At 34.9% G+C, this 24618-nt stretch overlaps 1 protein-coding gene and 1 non-coding gene across 5 annotated transcripts in view; both read right to left on the bottom strand.

The window, feature by feature from the left end:
* Window positions 1-24618, bottom strand: part of CAMKMT (calmodulin-lysine N-methyltransferase) — a 325200-nt gene that overhangs the window by 203648 nt on the left and 96934 nt on the right. The window lies entirely within an intron of this gene.
* On the bottom strand, window positions 17246-17352 carry LOC123637600. The gene has a single exon (XR_006734961.1). It is a non-coding gene; the product is annotated as a U6 spliceosomal RNA (small nuclear RNA).

Below are 24618 nucleotides of genomic sequence, written 5' to 3'. Positions count from 1 at the left end.
ATAAGTCCTAGCCCTGGACAAGTAATTCAGCTTCTTTGCCTTCTTCACTTCCTTTACCGGTGCTTTTACTGCTGGCCCCTACAGAACCACTCACCCTCTGTTCTCTCTAAGCTCTGAAGGATTTTCTTATTAACCTTTTCTATTCTGTCTTGGATGTTGGTGGAAATGTCCATGCCAGCTTTTATGGCATTCTGCTCTACATTGTCAGCATAAGTCAAGGTCCATAGCGACCAGTAGATGTCTCTTCCAGTGCTCCTACCCAAGAAGAGAGGGAGGAACCAGTGCTGTGGGCTGTGATTAGAGGAAGGCACATTTGGAACCGGCCCCCAGTCCCAAGAGGAGCTCTCCTTGCATGTGCACTAAGAATTTGGAACCAATCTCCCTTAAGTCTCATAGTCCAAATATGGGAGGGAGCTTGTGATGTTAAAGCACACATTAAAGCAGGATAATAAAAATTTAAACACAATTATGGATAAAAGTAAAATGTATCAGACATCTATCCTAGTTGGCACAACTGAATAAAAAATTTAGCTCTGACCTTTCTAGCAGTCATAGTGAACTGGAAATGTAGTTTATTTGTTAATTCATTAACTTTAAGCAATTATTGAGTCCCATATACAGGTCACACTCCTACACTCTAGTTCCCTCTCCCTTGGCACCTGTCTAGTTCCGTGTGAAGAACAAGGTGAGGGTGGGGGTGCAGGCAGGAGCCTGTCAGTGGGTGAGCTGATTGTCTGTAGTGGGCCACACAGGAGAACTGCCCAAGGGCATTTCTCCCTCTCTATGGCTTAGAAATTATGATCAACAGCCAGCATATATGTGAAAATAAACATAAATAGCAAATTATCAAAGGTCTTATCAGAATGTTTTAATTCCATAAAAATGCATGACTTCTTATGAACAACATTAACATCAAATGTAATTAAACAGGCTTTTTTCCCCCCGAACCGGCTCCATCCATACAGATGGAGGATAGACAGCATATGTCACATTATTCCAAGTCCCTCGGGAGATCCTAGGAATATTGACATTTATTTTATTTGCTTTTAGAAAAGTAGTTTGTTTGTATTTACCTAATTTTAAGAAAAAAAAAAACATCAAAAATATAAATCAAACAAAATTTAATTTTAACCAAGTGTAATGAAGCCCATTTTAATTTGGCTATACATCACGTCTCAACATTTCATACAGATACAGATTTATGTATAGATATTTTTGTGTTATCTTTAACCAGTTAGCCTTCCGATATAGAACAACTACACTTATTTTATCACAGTTCAGACACATCATATCTCAGGCATTGAGACAGTGCAAAAAAGTAGGGGACTCTTGAAAGGCTAGCAATAATGAAAGGGTAAGAAAAATGTTCTTTAAATTTAGATACATGTAGGTCAGAAAAAGAGGTATACTGTCAAAATGAGATAAATGAAAGTACAATTTTGTGCTATGTTTAAAATGCATCCATAAAAGCTATATAATAATAAAAATAGCTGCCACTCATTGAATGCTCACAACATGCCAGGTGCCATGCTAAGAGCTTTATGTGTGTTTTCTTATTTCATCCCTAAAGCAAACCTATGATTTATTAGACTCAGTTTATAAAGAAAATGAGAAACGGAAAGGTGAACTTAATTTGTCCACAGTCAAAATGTTGGCTAAGGGAGCTAGTAACTTTATAACTTTTTATAACCACTACCTTACTGCCTGCCCCCAAAACATAAAAAGATAACAGGAAATTTTGTTTAATGTACAAAATTACATAGAAATGGTCAAGCATCAGATGAGTTTGTGCTGCGGGGTAGTGGCAGTCTGGAGGCTGAGCCCCTCAGCAGGTGGTGGCGGCAGCAACCACAAGTGCCACACATGACTCAAGCAAGACCCAACGGGAAGAAAAACTGCACTGAGCACTCCTTCCCCTGCCCACAAGCAGAGAAAGTTCTCAAAATGTTGTCATTCATACATCGCCATTCTAAACTCTGAAACTGCAAGGAGCTATATAGAGGCACAGCCTAGGTTAATTCTCATGAGTGTGGGTGAGTTCTTGCCCTCCCAAAACTAGATTAGTTACTGCGAGAGGAGGTCGCCCCTTGTGTTTTGCCCTGTTCTCCTTCTGCTTCTCTGCCATGTTATGACACAGCATGGGCCCCTCACCAGAAGCCGACCAGATTCAGCCGCCCAGTCTTGGACTTCCCGCTTTCCAGAACAGTGAGCCAAAGTAAATCTCTTTCCTTTATGAGTTACCCAGACTCAGATATTCTGTTATAGCAACAAAAACATTAGGAGACGGTGGGGTGAGTGAAGTAAGAAGGCTGGAGAGGGAAGTTTGCAGTATAATTAAATAAGGTGATCGAGGAGGCCTCACTAAAAAAGGTTAAACTGATGCAAAGACTTGATATGCAGGACCCAGTCAAGAGATAAAATATAGGGGAAGAATAGTCCAGGGGGAGGGAACAGCGACAGCAAGGGCTCCAGATGGTTTTAGGAGGCAGATCTTTTAGCTCTCACTTGAAGTCTCTTTTCACTTTCATACAATTTACGAAAGTACAATGTAATGATTAAGAATGCTGCCCATGCAATCAGTGGGTGCTAAAAACTGAGAGGGAAAGTATGATGAGAAACAGGATGTTTGCATAGTCTCAAAGTATCTCCCAACAAGATACTTATTAATTACAAAGGTAAAAATAGTAGTGTTGTGGCAGGATCCTAGGAAACACCATCTTAGCCAAGCGACTAAAGTTAACATTATCAGTAATGAGTCACGTTGATGTCATGTACCCCGACATGACACACTGAAAAGGGGCACATCACTTCTGTGGTATTCTTTAAAACCTCAATATAATAATGAGAAAATATCAGATTAACTCAAATTGAGGGACATTCTACAAAATAACTATTACTCTTCAAAGTGTCAAGTTCATAAAGACAGATGGAAGAATTGTCACAGATTTAAAGAAACTAAAACAACACGTCAGCTAAATGCAATATGTGCTCCTGGATTGGATCATGGACCAGAAAAAAGGGCATCAGTGGGAAAACTAAAATTCTGGTAAAACTTGAATAAGGTCTATAGGGCAGTTAATCATATTGAATCAATCAATGTCAATTTCATGATTTCAATGATTATTCTACGGTGATGTAAGATGTTAACATTAAGGGAAGCAGGGAGAAGGGTTTTGAGAACTAAGTCCATTTTTGTTGCTATTACAAAATACCTGAGTCTGAGTAATTCATAAAGAAAAGAGGTTTACTTTGGCTCACTATTGTGGAAAGTGGGAAGTCCAAGACTGGGCGACTGCATCTGGTTGGCTTCTGGTGAAGGGCCCAGGCTGTGTCGTAACATGGCAGAGAAGCAGAAGGAGAACTGGGCAAAACACAAGGGGTGACCTCCTCTCGCAGTAACTAATCTAGTTTTGGGAGAGCAAGAGCTCATTCACTCTCATGAGAATTAACTTAGCACCACAAGAGTAGCATTAAACCCTCTTAATGACCTAATCACTTCTTAAGGCCCCACCTCCCAACACTGTCACACCAGGGACCAAATTTCCAACACATAAATTCTGGGGGATATACTCAAACCAAAACAGAAATTCAACTTGTTTTGCAATTTTTCTGTTCCAATAATATAAAATTATTTCAAAACTGAAAGTTAAAAATAAAGAAGAATTAAGCTTTTAGAAACATTCAGCCTGGCTCAGTCCCTCATTTGCTCTTTCTTGTCACTTCTCCGTGCTTCAGTGGTCTCACATCAAAGCTACAGAGTTTAAGACTTACAATGAGCCACACCATATTTGTTCCACTGCCTGTAACATAATAATGTAGAAATGGACCAGGAAAGCCTTTCAGATTATTTATATTTATTATAGGATTATTTGCCTAAAAGAAAAAGTATCTCATATAAAATTATGCAATCTATTGAGGCCAAATTTTCCTATTACTACACATGCCACATACACACACACATACTCCTTTGGGGTAAGGTAAAGATAACTACAATGGTCCCTTGTAGGTATAGATGTTCTCCCATCCCCTGGTCACTGTGGATTAGATCCTGTATGAGGGCTTTCATCAGGGTGGAGTTCAGAACTTTCAGCTTGACACAAACTTTGGGTGTGAAGAAAGCTGAGAAACATGCTTTTCTGCAGTGGGAGCAAGTCCATTGTGCATGAAAGCTCAAGGTTCTTAAACTCTGTAGTGAGGAACTCCCTTCCTGTGATTGGTTCTCCTACAGAAATACTGCCAGTTCGCTCCCTTGCTGTGACTGGCTATATGCAAACCAGATAAACCTAAGGGACTGATGCTAGATAGGACAAATACTTACATGTTTACTCTGCTATTCCCCACCAATGTGACCATAGGATACACTTATGCAAATTGGGCAACAGTCATATTGATGTTGAATAAGACACTGTAATTTGCACTAGGATCTAGAATCACAGTTGGTAACACTAACACATTCTATACCAGTGCTACTCAAAACAGAGTCTGTCCATGCCAGTCCTTAAAGAAACCGTTACTTGTTCAAGACAAAGTAATTACATAAAGTACATAGAAACTTTGGACATTACCACAATGTTTATATTGTATTTTATGAAAGTTTCAGTCCATAAGTACTAAACATTTAAAAAGAAACACACACACCCAAAGTTCCTTCACCCCAGATAGTTTGAGAAACACAGTTTGGTCTCCAGACTGACAGTGAACTGTTTGTTATCAGTCTGTGACTTGTTAAGTTTCTTGTATCGGAAAGCAGATAAACTATGACATTAAGCACACTGTTCAGTTCAGCTGATAATTTTTTTCATAGCATGACTTTCTTGATGAAGGAAGCAATAAGTTGACTTATTTCTGGCTCAAGCTCCTAAACTCATTGCAGTCTAGTACCTTCAGTAGCACTGTCCTATACTTCATCAGTAAAATGGGGATAACATCACAAAGGAATGTGAAAATTAAACTTAATATAACATATACAGTACTTATAAAGAGGACTAAAGAAATATAAGCTACTATTACTCTTACAATAGGATTTCCAAAATGGTGAGGAAATCCAAGTAAAGAGAATAGACATAAGAAAAAAGCGACATGAAATCAAGGTAGATACAAAAAAAAGTATACTACATGTATATCAATTAGAGGTAGGCCACAAATTTGGCTCAGTGTTTTCCTGCAGTCAATAAAGGAAGAAATGTAATGTGTTACATGATTCATAACGTCTATAAGATTAAAAAAAAAAAAATACTCAGAAGTACAACCAGTCCTGGTTCTGGGTGAAGGTCACTAAAGATTTAAGGTCTGAGTTTCAAAATTGAAATTAAAACTACTTTGCCTTTTGCCTTCCAATTTGTAATGACAAAAAGAATTTATTGAAGCAAGCTAGAAGTTTTAATAGACTTGCTATAGAGGAAAATTTAGCCATTAATCTGTCATTTCAGTCAAAGCTAAGCTCATTAATAACTTCTATTCAGCTCCAAACTGCCTTCAATTTTTCTATTCCTTTCTGATGATAAGAACCCATATTCAAATTTCAAAAAAAAAGTGAACAAATTTTATGAATTCCAAAATGAACAGGTAAATAATATTGAAGATAACGCTTTTCTTGTAGGCACCACCTTTCTAAATGCCTTGTGAGCTTTTAGAATTAAAACATTTTAAAGAGTGTGTTTGCCATTCTGTCACATAGTCATTTTTACAAACATTTCAAATTTGAAGATTTTTTGATCAGCATAAATTTGTAAGATAAAAATGATACCTTGATTATTTAAAGTAATATTAGCTAACACATTTTGAAATATGACAAAAAGCAAGAATGGTTTAAACAGAGTTAATTTTGAAAGAAAATTATTTGGTAAAGCACACTTATTACAGAAATCCAATTTGGTACAAGGAGATGGATTTCTTGAACTATATTTATGCTATGAGAAATACCTCATATTATTATTCATTATTAGCACTAAAAGTCTGAGCATATGGGTATCTGTATTTATAGAGTCACCCTGCAATGAGATATGGAGTTTATTTCTGACCAGATCATAATTAGGATTTTAACATAATATCAACCCCAACAGACAAACAAAGAATAAATTATTACACAGATATTGACTAAAACCAACCACCATTATCTCCAAATGTTTAAAAGCAAATATAATTAGGAACAAATAAGCAAAATAATTTACTATTCTTTAAACAAAAATCACTGAAAACTGTCTTATATACAAGGAAGAGAATCATTTCTTTATATTACAAAATCCTTAAGGAATGAGAAAAATTCTCAAACAGAAATAAACATATTCTGCAGAAAGTATGAAGTATCCAAGTACTATCAAGTCTTTCTCCTTGAATCTCAACTTTCCTTACTCAGTTTTTTCATTTTTATATTCCTAGCACTTAACACATAGCCATTTGCTCCCTCTTTCCTTGAAACAAATACAGATTTAAACTCCTTATTTCTCCTTAATTTAATGGAGACAAGCTGATATTTTAAAAAAAAGAACTACAGTTGACCCTTCAACAACATGGGTTTGAACTGCATGGGTCCACTTATATGCAGATTTTCTTCTGCCTCTGCCACCCCTGAGACACCAAGACCAACCTCTCTTCTTCCTTCCCCTCTATCTACTCAACATGAAAACAAGGATGAAGACCGTTATGATGATCCACTTCCAGTCAATGAATAGTAAGTATATTTTCTCTTCCTTACAATTTTCTTAATAACATTTTCTTTTCTCTAGCTTACTTTATTGTAAGAATAGAATATATAATACATATAACATACAAAATATGTTAATCAAGGGTCTATGTTATTGGTAAGGCTTCCAGTGAACAGTAGGCTATTAGTAATTATGTTTTGGGGGAGTCAAAAGTTATATGCGAATTTTTGACTGTGTGGAGATGGAGGATTGGCATCCTAACCATCATGTTATGCAATGGTCAACTATATATTTAAAACTTAAAGAATGGAGCAATTCAACATCCATCAGCAAAAAAAAGTGAACCTCAACCAAAACTTCACACCTTATACAAAAATTGACTCAAACTAAATCATAGACTTAGTATAAAACATAAAGTTATAAAACTTTAAGACAAAAATGAGAGAGAAAAATTTTCAGAATCAGACTTAACGCCAAAAGCATAATCCACAAAGAAAAATAGATAAATTGAATTATATCGAAATTAAAAACCTTTGCTCAGCAAAAGACCCTACTAAGAAAATGAAAAGATTAGCTGCAAACTAGGAGAAAATGTTTGCAAACTACTACATATACAACAATACACTATTATGTAGAATATATTTAAAAATTCTCAAAACTCAATTGTAAAAAAATTAAACAATCCAATTAGGAAATGGGTGCTATAGTTTGGATATACTTTGATCCCTTAAAATCTCAAGTTGAAATCTGATCCCCAGTGTTGGAGGCAGGGCCTAATGAAAAGAGTTTGGCTCCTGAAGGTGGTGCCCTCATGAATGGCTTGGTTCAGCCCTGTGGTAACAAGTGAGTTCCTACTTTATTGTTCCCAAGAGAGCTAGTTATTAAAAAGAGCCTAGCACCTCCCTACCTCACCATGTGATCTCTGCACATGCTGGTTCCCCTTCACCTTCCACCATGAGGGAAAGCAGCTGGAGGTCCTTCACGAGAAGCAGATGCTGGCACCATGCTTCTGGTACAGCCTACAGAACTGTGAACCAAATAAATCTCTTTTCTTTTAATTACCCAGCCTCAGGTATTTCTTTACAGCAACACAAAAATGGAGTAAGATAATGGGCAAAAGATATGACAGATATTTCACCAAAAAGGATATATAGATGGCAAATAAGCACATGAAAAGATCTTTGACATCATTAGCCACTAAGGAAATGCAAATTAAAACCATAATGAGATAACACTACACATGTATTAAAACAGCTAAAATAAAAAATAGCAGCAACACCAAATGCTAGCAAGGATGAAGAGAAACTCAAAGGTCTCATTTCAATTCTGCCCTTGTAAAGAGTAAAGGGAGAGGAAATTGAATAAACTCCTACACCAAAAATCAGAAAAAAGCACATAATAGGTATCCATGAAGCAGTTGTTAAATAAATAATCTACATTTATCTAAAGGCAAATATTCACTTTTATGGAGTCATACGGTGAGCCAATTTCTTCAAAACTAATTTTGACAAGAGTTAAACATAAATCTAAAAACACTATAAATACTGGAAATCCTAATTAATACAACTATATGACCCTAAAAGGAGGGTTGTAAATTAAGTCTAGACTAAGTCCTAAGTCATCTGAGCCTAACACATGACCTCTGGGGTGTGTTATGGTCTCAATCTTTGTGTTCCTCCAAAATTCACATCTTGAAACCTTAAACCCCCAATGAGATGGTATTTGGAGGTAGGACCTTTAGGAAATAAGGTTTAGATGAGGTCATATGGTGGAATCAGCACGTTTATAAAGAGAGGAAGAGACATGAGATTTCTCTCCAAGTGCACACATCAAGTAAAAGCCATGTGAGAACATCAGGAGAAGATGGCCTTCTAAGACAAGCGGGAAGCGAACCCTCCCCAGGAATCCAATCTGCTGACACCTTGATCTTGGACTTACTTTCCAGCCTCCAGAACTGTGAGAAATAAATTTCTGTTGTTTGAGCCACCCAGTCTATGGTATTTTGTCACAGCAGCCTAAGCTGACTAAGAACAGAATGCTTTAAAATAGGAGTCCACCCACTGCATTTGGACAGGCTTCACATGGACCAATGAGGAAACCTAGAAGCTAATATTTTTTTTCTCTTTTTCTCAGTTTGTTGCATGTATCATCTTTGGGCTGAAAAATTTGATAGAAGCATTTTAAGATTTCCATCTAAAAGGTTCCCTTCCCTTTTATCTCCTCATCAAAGTTCAGCCTAAAACATCTCTGACATCTCAAACCTATTGTACTTTCTCTTTTCTCTCTGAAGCCTGCGACTGTTAACTTTTCACCTGTCTTAGAACTTAAAATTACCCTGGCTTGCTAATAGGTTGCTTCATATGTGGTTACCTGATTTCTCAATAGACCATAAATATATTTTTAAAAAGTACTCTATATGTTATATCCTCTTTATGCTTGCTTTCCTTCACTCTCCTACAAGTATTGATTTTGACATATGCAGTTTCTAATAAGTGGTACTTGTTAGTGGTACTTGCATTGCTTGCTTTTGGGTTAAAACTGAATAATACAAGCAGGGGAGGGATTAAATTTCTGAAAACAATTTTTTTTGATCATTACACTAACAAAAGTATGGAATATGGGAAAAGACTTTTTTAAAATAATGAAATAACCACTTTTTTTTTCAATAGCCTTTATTTTTTCTCCATTGCATTTTTTTGCAAGAAAAATAACATGGAAAAGAATAAAAATGCCCTCTTCATAATTTAACAAATGAGCATTTACCTACAATATATGCTAAAAAACTCTCTAACAGACAATTATAGCACCAGACAAATCAGCAGTCATTATCACAAAGAGTAAAAATAATTAGATGAGTGAAAAAAGAAATGCTTTCTATCCCCCCAAATTCCATATCCTATTAATACACAATATTTTCATTTTGGCTAAGAATATGGAACTAGAGTATATTTTATGATGGCTCATAATTATTGAATAAAGTTTTGCCTTCTCTCTTCTAAAATCAGTTTTCCTTTAGGGACAGTTGGAATCTTATATTTAAATTATTAAACATTAAATCTTGAAAGCAGATATGCATGCTAGGCTCTTAGTGTTCTTTTCCCTTTAAAATAAAGACCGTAGTAAACCAGCTTGAAAAGTATGTAAACTCAGGTCCAGCCATCAAGGTGTAGTATACTTTGAGGCCGGGTGTCGTGGCTCACACCCGTAATCCTAGCACTCTGGGAGGCCGAGGCGGTCATTTGAGCTCAGGAGTTCGAGACCAGCCTGAGCAACAGCGAGACCCCGTCTCTACTAAAAATAAAAAGAAATTAGCTGGACAACTAAAAATATATAGAAAAATTAGCCGGGCATGGTGGCGCATGCCTGTAGTCCCAGCTACTAGGGAGGCTGAGGCAGAAGGATCGCTGGAGCCCAGGAGTTTGAGGTTGCTGTGCGCTAGGCTGATGCCATGGTACTCTAGCCTGGGCAACAGAGTGAGACTCTCTCTCAAAAAAAATAAAAATAAAAAAATAAAAGGTGTGGTATACTTTGAGATGCTTTTCACTAAAAAGCCAAGTAAGTTAAAATTCTAATTAACGTGGCAAACCAGAAAGGATTGAAATAAACCAGAGGGATTGAAATAAACCAGTGGACATTATTAAAGGAAGTGGAAAGGGTACAAGGGCATGGGAAGTAGGGAAGGCTTGAAGTGCAGAAAGGGAACAGGAAAAGGAGAGCAGGCCAGGAGGTGACACAGGATCCTAGTCAGTCACAGGGTGTACAACAGCACAGGGCAGGGTTTATGGGAGAGAAAAGACAATTCAAATGATAAGGTATGGCTGGTAGGTTAGAAAACACCAAAGATAAATGTGTATCTATTTGGTAATTATTGCCTGAGGCAAGCTTTATATAGCTGTTACATTTTCTAATGTATGACCTAATTTAGACATATGAACTGTGCTGTAAAAATATTCCCTGAGTAGACCCAGTGTTTCAATTTATCCAAGCCCTTGATTGAGCTAAAGCTTAAGTAGAGGCAATTCTATCAGTTGGAGAAATTATCAAGAAAGATGGAATAGGATGGGCCATATGGACCAGAAAATAGGAAATTTAAACTCTACAAGTCTCTTTCCTTATACCATTCCTTACTCCAAATTACAGTTTTAGATTCTATTAGAAATATGTAGCATTTTAAATAGACCTTTTCAAAATTGTGATTGAACATTTCTCTTTTGTTCCTTTATATTCTCTGTAACATACAGTCAATAGTTCTATCTCACCCAATGAAAGCATCTAGTAGCAATAGAGTGTCGATACCACACATGGTTATAAATAAAGATAAATTAAAATACTGACCAAAGAATTAACTAGGCTTAGATTGAAGGAAAAAAGCCTACAATAGCAAAAAGAAAAAGAACATTGTTATGTATGTGGATATAAAGACTAAGATTTGTCATAGGTATTGATATATACATAAAATTTTGACATTGAATATATAAATATATATTACGCAAATTGAAAGTTAGTATTTAAGTACAAGTCTCCAGGAAAAAAAACCCAAATATATAAGATTTTTTTAAAAAAGCTAAGAAACTGCTAGAAAAATATTCTCTCTATATCCTTGATCTTCAGTGAATCTGAGAAAATGGTAAAATGCTATATTTTTGTTGGAAAATGGAATCAACTATTATGTGACAAAACAAAGTATTAATAACAGATTGACGTGCACAGACTTTAACATATGCAGTAACTTGGGTCAAATTTTTTATGACTTAATCAACATAGAGAATAAGTTCTTTTTGTATAATCTTTTTAAAAAGTTATTTTTTCCTACAATAATCCAGGAAAAACTAATCTCCTAAACTAGATGATTAAAACAAAAATCTCTGAAAGAATTATAAATATGGATTTGAAAAATACAGCACAAAAATGTTTTTCAAAGAACAATGTCTCATAGTTCAGACTTCAACATATTTCAAATAAGACCTAAACTCAAAAGAGTTCTAAAAAAGGAGACTAATTCAAAATGTACCATAGATCTAACCATACGCTTATATTTGTAGCCTGGGATGGACAAACGTCAGTAGATACTGCAAAACCCACTTGTGCACTTTATAAAACTAGATTAATGATATTGAAGAAACATGTAGGGACAGCAACCACTTTGAACCTGTATTATGTGGCTTTGTGCTTATGTTTTAGTCAACAATGTTGCAGGCTATTGTCCCTTTCATGTATTTTAATATTTTCATCAAGTGAATCTTATCTGTATTTACTTCTTGGAGCTCTTTAAAATGAAGAGTGAAATTCTGCAAGTCTAGAATAGAAAATAAATATGTACATGAAATCCAACTCAAGTATTGTTCCAATACATAGTACAAAGCTTTTTATATTCAATTCAACCCAAGGTGTAAAGCCAATGTCATCCCTATGAATGAAACATGGAAAGACTAATCCTGAGTAAGAACTATAACCATTCAAAAGTATCACAAAACAGATTTTACCCAGCGCTATTGTGCCAAAAGCCTTTCATGTGAGACTCCTGCAAAATCCACATGGTTCCACAGCACAGAAATCACAAACAGTCACATTTCAGAACCTCACGTTCACTCAACTGGAAGATCTGGGACACCCTGAGTAATATTAGAAGAATTTCATCAATGCTCACGAGGCTTGTCAGAGGACAAGTACCAATGAACAGTGAATTCCCATTTTGTTGTAAGGACATGAGATAATGTGTGATCTTTATGATTTACAATAACTACTTAAACGACATACAATAGAATTATAAAGACAAACTCCCATTTTGTAAGAATTATACTGACTCCTTAGTATTTCCTTCACACTAGAGAACAATTATGAAGTTAAGTATGATATGAATATACTAGAACTTGAGCCTGACTATATTCAAAGTTTCAATTAATTTTAAATGATCAAACAATTGCACTGCCAAGAGACAAGAAACCTAGGTCTTTTACATGATCCTACAAAGTAATAGGCAGAAAAGAGGTCACTCAACAAGGTCAGAATATGCACCACTAAGAAACATTCAAGTAAAGGACTTTATATAAATGGCTGCAGACACTTCTGAAGACAATCCTTGTTAGCATAATTACTCAAATAGTACTTACAAGTTTCTCCTTATATCTGCCTATTCCTGAGGATAAATGACTGATTAGACATATTATATTTTCTTACGACATCAAAGAATTAAATTTTTTAAAAAAGATAGAACATAGGTCATTAATCTCAGAACTGCAACTGGTCTTGAGTAATAAGATCTCTTATAATGAAGGAGACTTTGCAAATATCATGAGATTACCTATACTTTTACCCCCCAAAACATAGTGCCTTCCCTGTGCCAACCCAAATAGGAGAGATTTGATTATATACTTGAGAGAAGTCCCCCCATCCCCCACCATCAACACCAAATTCAGTACTTGAAAGTGCTCAGGATAATTTGGTTATTTCCAACAATCAAAAGAGACCAATCTCATATGGGAATATTGGCCAATAATTAAGGAGATATCAGTTGCCTTAGCAACAGATTCCTTCCCAAATAAGCACTGTTTTCATTCAGCAGCCTTTAGCCAAAAGGGGAATTAAATCACTGAAATCAACAATTCCTTTGTTTAGCAAACAGAACAGCTTTCCAGGTCTCAAGAAAACAGACCCCTTGCAGTTGGTCCAGCATTGCCCAAGGTAGCAGTTGTTCAGTTGAATACGCCAACCTCTTGAATTACAGGATTTTATCATCAAAACCACTGCTAACAGAACTGCTAGCTTTTGCCAAAGAAATATGACAAAAGAAAGAGCTTCTCCTAAGTGGTACTAATGAATATATTTAGCTATATAGATCTTAACCTTACATAGAAAATATATATGTGCATGTTTCTATCTATATGTTTTGGTATAGTTCTGGATGTCTAGTTTAACAAAGGAATAGTTTAGCCTACTCTGTTAATTAATACATAGCTTCCTTTACTTCAATTTCTAGGTGTAAGAGCCTAACCTCATATTAGACAATTAAAAAAAAATATTTTACATGGGTCATCTCTAAAACTGAGAAAATGAATAGCTAAATTTCTAAATGTTGATATAAACTGGCCAACTCTACAACCCAAAGTCATGCCACTGTAGTGAAGCTATCTAGAGAGATTAAGCATTGCTCATTTTCTAAATAGGAATAATAATAATAAACAAAGGCTCACTATGACTGATGTCTCTCAATAGACACATACTTGAACTCCCAAGGGCTTCCCAGGGTAAAAATTTACTGTAAAGGAAATAAGCATCAAACTGTTGCCACAAAATCCTTAAATCCTAACTACAGTTCATGATCACCAATGTCTTTATTTCAGGTTAACTCATAACAAATGACCTTGCCTTTCCAATCTTACTCTACCACAACATTCCACTCTACAGCTTCACTCCCTTCCCTACACAGACTCTAAAGGGTGTATTAGTCAAAAGTAGAAAATGCCGTTGTTACTCTATGAAATATACATGAAATCTGGCAATATTTTCTACTAAGCTCTACTTACACATACATACACTTCACCGCTGGCCTCGGCTCCAGATTTCTCTTCTGGTAAGGAGACTCCACCCTTCCCGCATGGCCAGCAAGTGTCTGAATTGATCTACATGCAGGATCCAGCTGTGACGCCCAGAGTCTTTGCCTTTCTTGACCTTCTGTGGCTGCCTATAGCCCTTCATATTTTCTGTCTCTCTCTCTCTGTTCTTTTTTTTTTCTTGCCTGTTTTTTTTTAATTTTTTTTAAATTATGGGGATAATACATGCTCCTCAAAATAAATTTAAATAATACAGAGGTATATAAAATTAAAAAAAGAAAAGACCCTCTGATTAGAGGTTTATTCCCCAAAGGAATAAATAATAATTCAGTGTGCAACTTTCAGGTATATCTTTTCTACATTTATACAAATATCTTTGTTTTTTCACAACATGAGTTTGTTTTTTACTCTCTCTCTTACTTTTTGTCATGCCTACATGGAAAAAAATCTAATTTAGAAAAATTAAATATCAAAGAATGAATTCCCTGAATCCTTCTTACCCCACACACTGAGATGCACACATTCACTTTTTATTTCTTATCCCAAGTACTTTGTTCCACCCTTGACAAGTACTATAAGATTTCCTTTCCCATTTATGAAAAATGAATAGTCAACTGCTAGAGCATGGACATCTGTCCCCTCCAAACCTCATACTGAAATTTGACCCATAATGTTGGAGGTGGGACCTAATGGGAGGTGTTTGGGTCATGGTGGTATACCCCTCATGAATAGATTAATACCTTCACTGGGTGGGAGGTGAGTTCTTGCTCCATTAGTTCCCATAACAACTGATTGTTAAAAGGAGGCTAGTACCTCCCCCCGCTCTCTCTCTGGCTTCTTCTCTTGCCATGTCATCTCTGCACATACCAGCTCCCCTTTGCCCTCAACCATGAGTGGAAGCAGCCTGAAGCCCTCACCAGAAGCAGATGCTGGCACCATGCTTCTTGTACAGCCTGCAGAACAATGAGCCAAATAAACCTCTTTTCTTTATAAATTACCCAGCCTCAGGTATTCCTTTATAACACTAAATGGACTAAGACACTATCTAATATTATACTATTTATCTGAAAATGAAAAATAAACAAAGTATTTCCAGTGAAACAGAGATGTCTGGAAATCTATCAACATTCCCAATATTAACTGAGTAAAATACTCAACCTGCTAATAAAATTTAAAATCATAATTTTTAGAGATGTATGAAATGCATTTTCTAATTTACTTCAGAGCCTTTAAAACTACATTTGGCTTTAATTCATATTTTGTCTCATTTTTAACAAAAGAATCACAACAAATATACTGCAGCTATGAATAATAAATAGAAATATCTGTCTCCCCTTTCCAATTAAAAAGCCCTAAATCTGAAAATGTCTATGGCCTTTGACTAGCAGATACTTTAGCCAAAGGCTGATACTTAAGTTCTAAGTCCACAGTTACACTAATAACAAAACAAATGGTGCCAATAAATAATACTGCCAGGAGCACCAAAGGTTCTCACAAGTAAATCAGGGTATCAGAGTCCCCAGATACCTATATATTAGACTTAAACAGCCAGTAAAACTCAGCATTTGCATTACCATGGGTTACCATTACTCATTTAAACATCATTTCCCAAGCTGCAAACTGGGACACTACTTTTATGACTTCACAAATTTATCTGTGATGAAGAGAGAGAATTCAAAGTCATATTCCTTTAGGAATGTAGAACACCACCAGATATTAATCAACTCTACCTAAAAGGTTTGGTTATCTCATGTACAGAACTGAAAAGCAAGGATATTCATCTCTCATCATCAGCTAATATTTACTGAGTGCCTGTAGGGCATATGGTACAAGTCACCTACAAGGATTGGCTCTAAAGGGTGTATTAGTCAAAAGTAGAAAATGCCGTTGTTACTCTATGAAATATACATGAAATCTGACAATATTTTCTACTGAGCTCTACTTACACATACATAATAAGTAAGGTGCCTGTGTTTCTTTGAATCAGCAGGGAGTGTTTACCTTTAACCCTCACTCACCAGACAACAGCTGTTCTTCTCTTCAAGTATTGACAAGACTGTGCAATAGTATTTGAAAAATATGACTGCTGAATATGCTTTATTGTTATAGGACAGTAAGGGATCAATTCATTTAAAAAGCCTCGATTTATTTTAGAAGAAAAGTATAATCATGCTGTTTAAATTAACAGTCAAATCTTTAGATCAGTCAATATAAAGGATAGTGTAAAACTGTACTGAGGACTTTTACAAAAAAAAAAAAAAAACCTGGAAAACTTCAAATTCTTTGGCATTTTAAAAATTATAAATATGGGACAGAGCAAGACTTTGTCTCTAAAAGACAAAAAAATTATAAACTTGGTTATGGCCCAGTGCAGCTATGGCCTTATTCTGAATGCAAGAGGGAGAAAAAAAATTGCTGAATTTAAGGTGTAGGATTATTTACTGTCCTTTGTTTTGAGTTACTATATTTTAGATTTCATGATTCTGCCAAAGGCATCCAATTATATGTGAGAGAAATCTAATTTAATCATTAATGAAAATGAAACTGGATCTACTGAACAGCAACCCAATAGAAGGAGAGTAAAATTTTTGGTTGATCCTGTTCACTGGTGGCTTTCTTTGTAGGCTCGTAATAAATAAGAAATGAGAAATGTACTTACCACAGCTGGAGCTACACTGTGACAGCTGCTAAGGAATGGAGGCTGACCAGATATTTCAGCCTGGGTCCAATCTGCCTTGCTCATGTAACTTGTCAAAAACTGGTAGTAAGAATTGCTTCTGACTGACATCCTTGGCCACCAATAAAGGACAGTATTCAAATTAACCCTACAAAAGCTTTTAAAAACCCAAAGCAAAGTCAAGTTCCCAGAATTGACAACATTTTTGACAATATATTAATATTTTCATGATTTTTTTACATATTGTAAAAATGTAATGCAATTTTTATATTAAAACTTTACATAGATATACTTTTTCTAGTCAGTCCTCAAAAATAATAAATATCAACTCTTATGAAAGACTGCAGATGCATTTGTTTATTTGTTTCTTTTCTTTTTTTATGGAACACTTTGCGAATTTTCGTGTCATCTTTGCACAGGGCCCATGCTAATCTTCTGTCTCTATATTGTTCCAATTTTAGTATATGTGCTGCCAAAGTGAGTGTGGCATTTCCTTCTTAACAAAAGCAGTGAGATTATTTTCAAACCTAAACATACTGCTCATTCTGATTTTACAATGATGTGAACAGAATTAGGGTCTATCCACCATCACTCTACACCCGACATTCATTCAACAGATATTTCCTGAACAACTACTGTTTGACATCGATGAAAAATCTAAGTAAAAAAAGATACAGTTCCTGTCTTCAAGGAGCTCACTGACTACTGATGATGTGCTAAGAACAGTGTTCTGATTGCTAGAGCTTCACAGAGGGGCACCTAACCCAGCAGGGGCAGGAGGTGAGATGGGTCAGAGAAAGCTTCCTGGAGATGTTCTAAAAGTTTCTAATTTACTATTTATAAATTCTATCTAAACCTTATCTGCCATAATGGAGTCTCTCTTTCCTATACTAATTGGTATGTTTTAGGTAACTCTAATCTGTACTCTTTAAAAGAAACCACATTCTCTTGGCGCAATTAAGATGTTAAAGGAAAAGGAATTTCAAAAACAAATTTTTTTGCAAGAAGTGATCTTTTCTAACCTCCCAGTGCGTATTGTCTTAGAACCACAAAGAAGCTCCAGAAGAGCTTTCTATTATTCCTCTACATCTTATCCTGTGATGTTCTTCAATCATTTTACATATAGAAGAGAGACAAATAGGCAATGTGGAGAATAAACCTGGCTCCTCGGATTACAAAACATCTCATGCTCTTTCCAGACAAAGAGCTTGCAGTATAATCTGCTGAAGAACACTAGAGAAATTACCCACTCCTTAACAAACTTTTCAAACTGTAGGAAAATAAGGAAACTAACATAGAAAACATAGTGGTATGCCCATCAGTATAATCACTATGCAGCTTTTCCTTTGTCTGAGAAAAAATATTAACCCATTTTTTGTTGATGGCTACTAAATTAAACTTGTTGCAGTTTATAAGGGATGGAAAGAAAAATAAAGGTAGAACATCCACATTATTGGCTATTTTTGATAACCTCCTTTTCCCAGATATTTTTATGCTATCCAAAAAGACTCAATCAGAGGCAGGACTTCCTATGCATGTCAGCCCTCCTGTCACCCTGAGATTCCCATCACCGTCCTGCATTGTTCTTGCGCTGTGTTTGCCGTCACATCAGCAGAATTTAAACTTCATGGATATAAAGAACCTGTGGCTCAGAAAATAAAACGGCTTGTCCAAGGTCACATAGCCAGACAGAGGCAAAATAGGTATTAGTTTCTATGTCTGCTACTTCCTTTATTCTTCAGATTTTTAACCAAAAAATGTCTCTAGGCCCCAAAGTCAAGAATAAGAATACAACCAAATCTATTTTGCTCTGAATTTCTCTAATATCTGAGCTTCACTTTGTTAATTTAAAAACAATCCAAAACTTCAAATTGCATCTTAACGTTGAAAAAATTTCCATTTTTGTGTATTAGTCTTTTATGTCATTAACATTTCACATTCTGTATGAGTTTTAAAATTTGGACCAAATCAGAGAGAATGAGAGTATCTCATTTTTTTATACCAACAGTGGAAGAAAAAAAAGGTTAGGTAGTATCTCTCTCTTGCCCACCTAAACATTAAAGAAATATATTAAAATCCCACTCACAGAATTTCAAGAGGACATAATTCAAAGGATAATAATAAATGCAAGTCACTAAGAGTTGACATTTCGATGACCTAAGCTTGTTGTATACTGTACCTCCACTCATGTCTACTGACATCTAAGAGTAAACCCTAAGGGAGTTGTTTTGAGTGAGGGTTTCTGTATGTCTCTTTGAATAGGAATACAAAGTGACAGAAAAATAACTCAAAATTGCTATAAAATGAATGGTATTTCCAAATGCGCAAGCAAACAACATGCACTTTAATGTAACACATTTCTTCTTATTTGGCAGTAAGTTAAAACATATGTTGTTTGAAGTTTATATAAAATGGATGAAAAGGTGTTATTTGTGTTAAAAATGAAACCAAATTACTAAGTGGTTTAAAATCCATGGCTTTTATTATCCAAATGTAGCCAGTTAAAAGTAATGTCACTTGAAGAGTAAAAATAAATTAGAGTTAACAGTTACTGGTTTGCTTGGGTTTTTTTTTGATGAAGGAAATAAACGAAGTAAAAACCTTTAAAAATATGCACTTTGTCATTACAATTTCATAATTTTCTTTAATGCAATTCCAAAAAACAAACAACAAAGAAATTTAGTTACCCCTTAAAATCAAGTACAAATATTTTTTTCCTGAAGGCTTTTTCTTCTATGAATTACCAAAGAAAGAGCTGTCAAAAGCTTAGTCACACTTCAAAAAGGAAAAGTCAATGGCAGCAGGTAAAAATCAGGTGGTCAAAAACGTCCTCATCAACTTGCCCTGAGAAAAAAAATCTCATGAAAAAGAAAAACAACAAAAAGCACAAATCATTATTATCAAATAATTTTTTTAACCATCAGCAGTTTGATTAGCACTTTGCAAAACAAAAACAAGAGAACATACTCTGAATTGTTTCGATTCAAGAGAGAGAGAAAGAGAAATGATTTTCAAATGGGTTAGAAGAGAGGTTTAGAATTAAAACTTAAAAACAAAAAGTTTTGTTACTTTGTTTTCAAATAGAGAATATACAGAGATATTTGCTTCTTAGGCCTAAGTTACCTGACAAGGTGACTTTCTCCTAAAGTCATTACAACTTATTTAAGATTTAAAGTAAAGTCATTTTTTATCTGTTAACCACTGCTTAATACAGTATGTCCCCAAAAGATCACATAACTTAGCTCTAATAAATAAAATCAAAGAAACATGTTCTGCCACAATAAACCCTTAAAGTAGGTACAAATGCCTTAAGAAAAAAACCTATATTTTTAAGTACTCTATTAAAGAACTTTATCTGGTGGGCATGGTGGTACATGCCTGATCCCAGCTACTTGGGAGGCTGAGGTGGGAGGATCACTTGAGGCCAGGAGTTTGAGGCTGCAGTGAATTATGATGACTCCACTGCATTCTATCCAGGGTGACAGAGTGAGACCGTGTCTCAAAAACAAACAAAAAACAAACAACAAAAAAAAAACTGTATCCCATTTTTAAATAAAAAATATTTTGTCATGAATTGCATCATAATCACTGATTGGCACTAACAATGAACCAAACGGTGAAAAAGGGCCAACCCACAAACCAACATCGTCAATGACATTGGGTCCAAGAAAGATTCATCAGACATGTCATCATAATAGTGTTTCTGGCCCTCAGTTAAGTTGGCCACATACACTCTCAGAGGCAAAACACCTTAGTTATATTACATACTAAGATTTTTTAAAAAATTTTTAAAACATTTTTTACATTACATTTTTCTATTCTTATCTGGAAATAAGAGTCATTGAGAAACTTGGAGTACTTCGGAACCCTTACAGTTTAATATTGTCCCTACTGGAAATAAGTATCGACCATCACAAAATAGGAAAATAAAAATATATAATTTAAGTTTATGAAAGCTGATAATTTTAAGAGGACATACACTATTAACCATAGACTAAGCTTCATTTTCAAATATGATCTGCTTCTGTTAACATTTCAACTAAATGTTAGAGGATATTAGTGAATATTCTTCTTTATTTTCACATGCTAGCATTCTATAGGTCTTGAATCTGAAAATCTACTGGCTGAAGCAGAATTACTTCATGGAGGAAGATGTACTGTCAAGCCTTAGAACAGGTGACAGGTGAAGCCACTGGAGAACCACTGTATTAAGAACTGTGGCAATTTCTAAGTTAAAGGGCCTATGGTCTTCTGTCTATCCATTTGAATGCACAAAATGATGAAATTCTAGGACTTGCATCCATTTCACACATCTTGTCCCAGGACACAGATTGTGTCTATGATTGCCTTGACACAACAGCCAATACAAAAGAAGAATTTCATTTGTCTTCACTCCAGTTGTCTGGTTTCGATATTGTCATTAAATTAAACAATTTATATTTGTTGTATGATATAGACATCTGTTCTTATGAATCCAATGTCAAAACTTCATTTTTAAAAAGCACAGTAAATTCTACAGAAAGCATACCAATGGTAAAAATATGAAATTCAAGCCTGACTTCTCTATTTGATTATAATTATCATGATAGTACATATTTCAACTTTATACAGTAAAAGGAACACCAAAAACATTTGAGAAATTATTACTTATAATGACTTTGTTATAAAGTTCTTTCTTAGTTGTAAATTATTTAAGAGCAATTGCAAAATATCACTATAGTCTATGTTATCAGGAAAAAAGAACTGATGTCACATTTTTTGTACAGTAACTTCAAGATGCGCACACTGTTACTTTGAGAAAAGTGATTTGTTCTAGAACCAGGAATACCAAGCCTTTTCAAGTTTCTATTTTACTGTAAAACTTAACTACAACTACAACAAAAGGCAAGTGCCTACAAAAGGGTCCCAATTCCTTCATCCTAATTGTCAGTGCTAACAAGAATTAGGTATTTCAAAATGATCAAATCTATCTATAAAATAGTTAAAACATAGCTGAGCACCTCTTGTGTTATGAACAACTGACTTACAAAGATTCATTCATGTGCTTATTTTATTAAGTACCAGGCACTGTGCTAGGCACTGGAATTTGAATTGTAAACAAGACAGACAATGTCACTCCCTCAAGAAGCTTACAGTGTCTTGGAGATACATCCAGAATTGGTGGGAGCATGGTAGAAAAGCATATAGCGCAACCTTATAGATCTGGGAAGACTTTCTGGAAGAAGTAGCATCTGTGCTGAGCAACATACGCTCAGGACTCAATGGCTTTAGCTCTCTTACTAAAGCTCTTGGCCTTGAACAATATTCAGGTTCATAAACACTATTCTATGTATGTAAAGAACCACATCCCAAAGAGTCTTGCAACATTGAGACATTCTATGAACAAAGCCAGTACATATTATGAGTTTGTGGCTAAATTAAAGATATTTATCTCATCTGTGAACCACTTTGCCCAAACCAGAAAAAGCTCCTTATCTATGTTATGGACTGTTCAAAACTAACACTATAGCTTAGTTTTGCCATCCTTTGAACTTTATATAAATGGAATCATATAGTATAGTCATGTGCCACATAACAATGTTTTGGTCAGTGAAGGACCTAACATATAACAATGGTCCCTTCAGATTATAATAATGTATTTTTACTGTACCTTTTCTGTGTTTAAATGTTTAGATACACATTACCATTTTATAATTGCCTACAGTATTCAGTATAGTAACATGCTGTACAAGTTTGTAGCCTAGGAGCAATAGGATATAAACATAGTGTCAGTGTGTAGTAGGCTATACTATCTAGGTTTGTGTAAGTACACTCTATGATATTTACATGACAAAATCAGCTAATGACACATTTTTCAAAATATATCCCCATTGTTAAGTGATGTATAACTATATGTATTATTTTGAATCTGCTTTTTTGCTCAACATTGTTTGTGAGATCTGTCCAGGATGCTGTGTGTAGTAGTTGATTCATTTTCTTGGCTTTTATAGTACTCCATTATATGAATAAACCACAATTTGTCTATTTTAATGTTGATGGGTATTTGAGTTATTTCCAGGTTTAGCTGTTAGCAAAAATACTATGAACATTCTTGTATATGTGTTTTGGTACATATATACACACATTTCTGTATGGTCAACTATACCTGAGAATGCAATTGCCAGGAAACAGGGTACATATATGTTCAGTTTTAATAGATACTGTCAAGCATTTTTCCAAAATGGGTTTACCACTTCCAGCAGTAGTGCATATGAGTTTCAGTTGTTCAACATCCTTACCAATACTTGGTTTTGTCAGTCTTCTTAATTTAAGCCATCTGTTGGGGATGTATTGCTATTTCATTCTGGTTTTCATTTGCATTTCGCTAGTGACTACTTACGTCATCTTTTTCTGTTTATTGGCCATTTGGATATAGTGTTTGTGAAGTGCCTGTTCATATCTTTTGCATTTATGAAATTGTCCTGTTGATTTCTAAGAATTTGCTATATTCTAGAAATAAGTCTTTCATTATGTGCATTGCAAATACCTCCTCCTACTCTGTAACTTACTTTTTCACTTTCTAAACAGCATCCTCCTGTAACAGAAATTCCTAATTACAATAATGTAAACCAATTTATCAATCTTTTCTGTATATGTTTTTTCCTATTTAAGAAATCTTTGCCTATTTCAGAATCATGAAAATATTCTTATATTTGTGTTAGAAACTTTACTGCTTTACCCTTTACATTTAGATTTATAATCCACTTGGAATTGATATGTGTATATGGTGTCAGGTATAGGATCATGATTTATTTTTTTTGATAAGGCTATCCAGTTGGATCAGAATATTTTATTGAAAATACCACCAGCTTCATTGTTCTGCAGTGACACTCATGTTATAAAATCAAGTTTCCACATATGTATGGGTCTATCCTTGGACTTTATTCTATTCCATTAGATTTTTATCAATACTTACAACGATACCACAGTATCTTAATTACTGTAGCTTTATAATAAGCCTTGATAACTGTTAGTGTAAATCCTCCAACTTTCTTCCAGATGATCTTTGCTATTATTGATCCTTTGCATTTCCACATAAATATTAGAATCATTTGTCAATTTCCACAAAGAAAACAAAAACTTTGGTTCTATCCATCTCTTTTTGTTTCTGGTCTGCTAACCATACCTCATCTGTCTCCCTCCCAATAGCCTCAGATCATTTTAGAGTATGTTTTTCCTCATTAGGACTTAGGTACTCATTTCTGCAAAGAAGACATGGGGTACCAGGACAAGGTGTTTCAGAGTAAAGGTTCATGGTATTGCTTTAGGAACACACCCTTAGTTCTTAGAAACTTATTCAATCCCTTAGAGATTTTCCAAGGAAACATATTTTTTAAAGAGGCAATTATTCAGACTTCTCTAGAAATACATTTTTATAATAATTGCCAGTATCATATACTTTTAAAGTCTCAGAGGATATTCAGAGGTTCCATTCATATCTCCCTTTAAAATCAATGGGAATCACAACATTGTTAGAATTTTACAATGCAAAGGATCTTCAGGGGTTGCTTCTTTTTGATTAAGCCCAGTTTTATTTGAACATCAGTTTTTAAAATGAATATTTTTTCATATAATTATTTTTTTTACATTGAGAACTGCAACAGCATTATTTTTCCTTAGAATTTCAGCTACATGATAGCTTTTATATTTCCTTGTACTCTGAATTCTCAACATCTAAACTTACAAGCAAAATTTAGAAGTACAACGG

The sequence above is a fragment of the Lemur catta genome, chromosome 4, assembly GCF_020740605.2.
Source record: "Lemur catta isolate mLemCat1 chromosome 4, mLemCat1.pri, whole genome shotgun sequence".
Lineage (NCBI taxonomy): Eukaryota > Metazoa > Chordata > Mammalia > Primates > Lemuridae > Lemur > Lemur catta.
The sequence above is the reverse complement of the archived record's forward strand: the minus strand, read 5'-3'. Positions and strand labels throughout refer to the sequence as shown.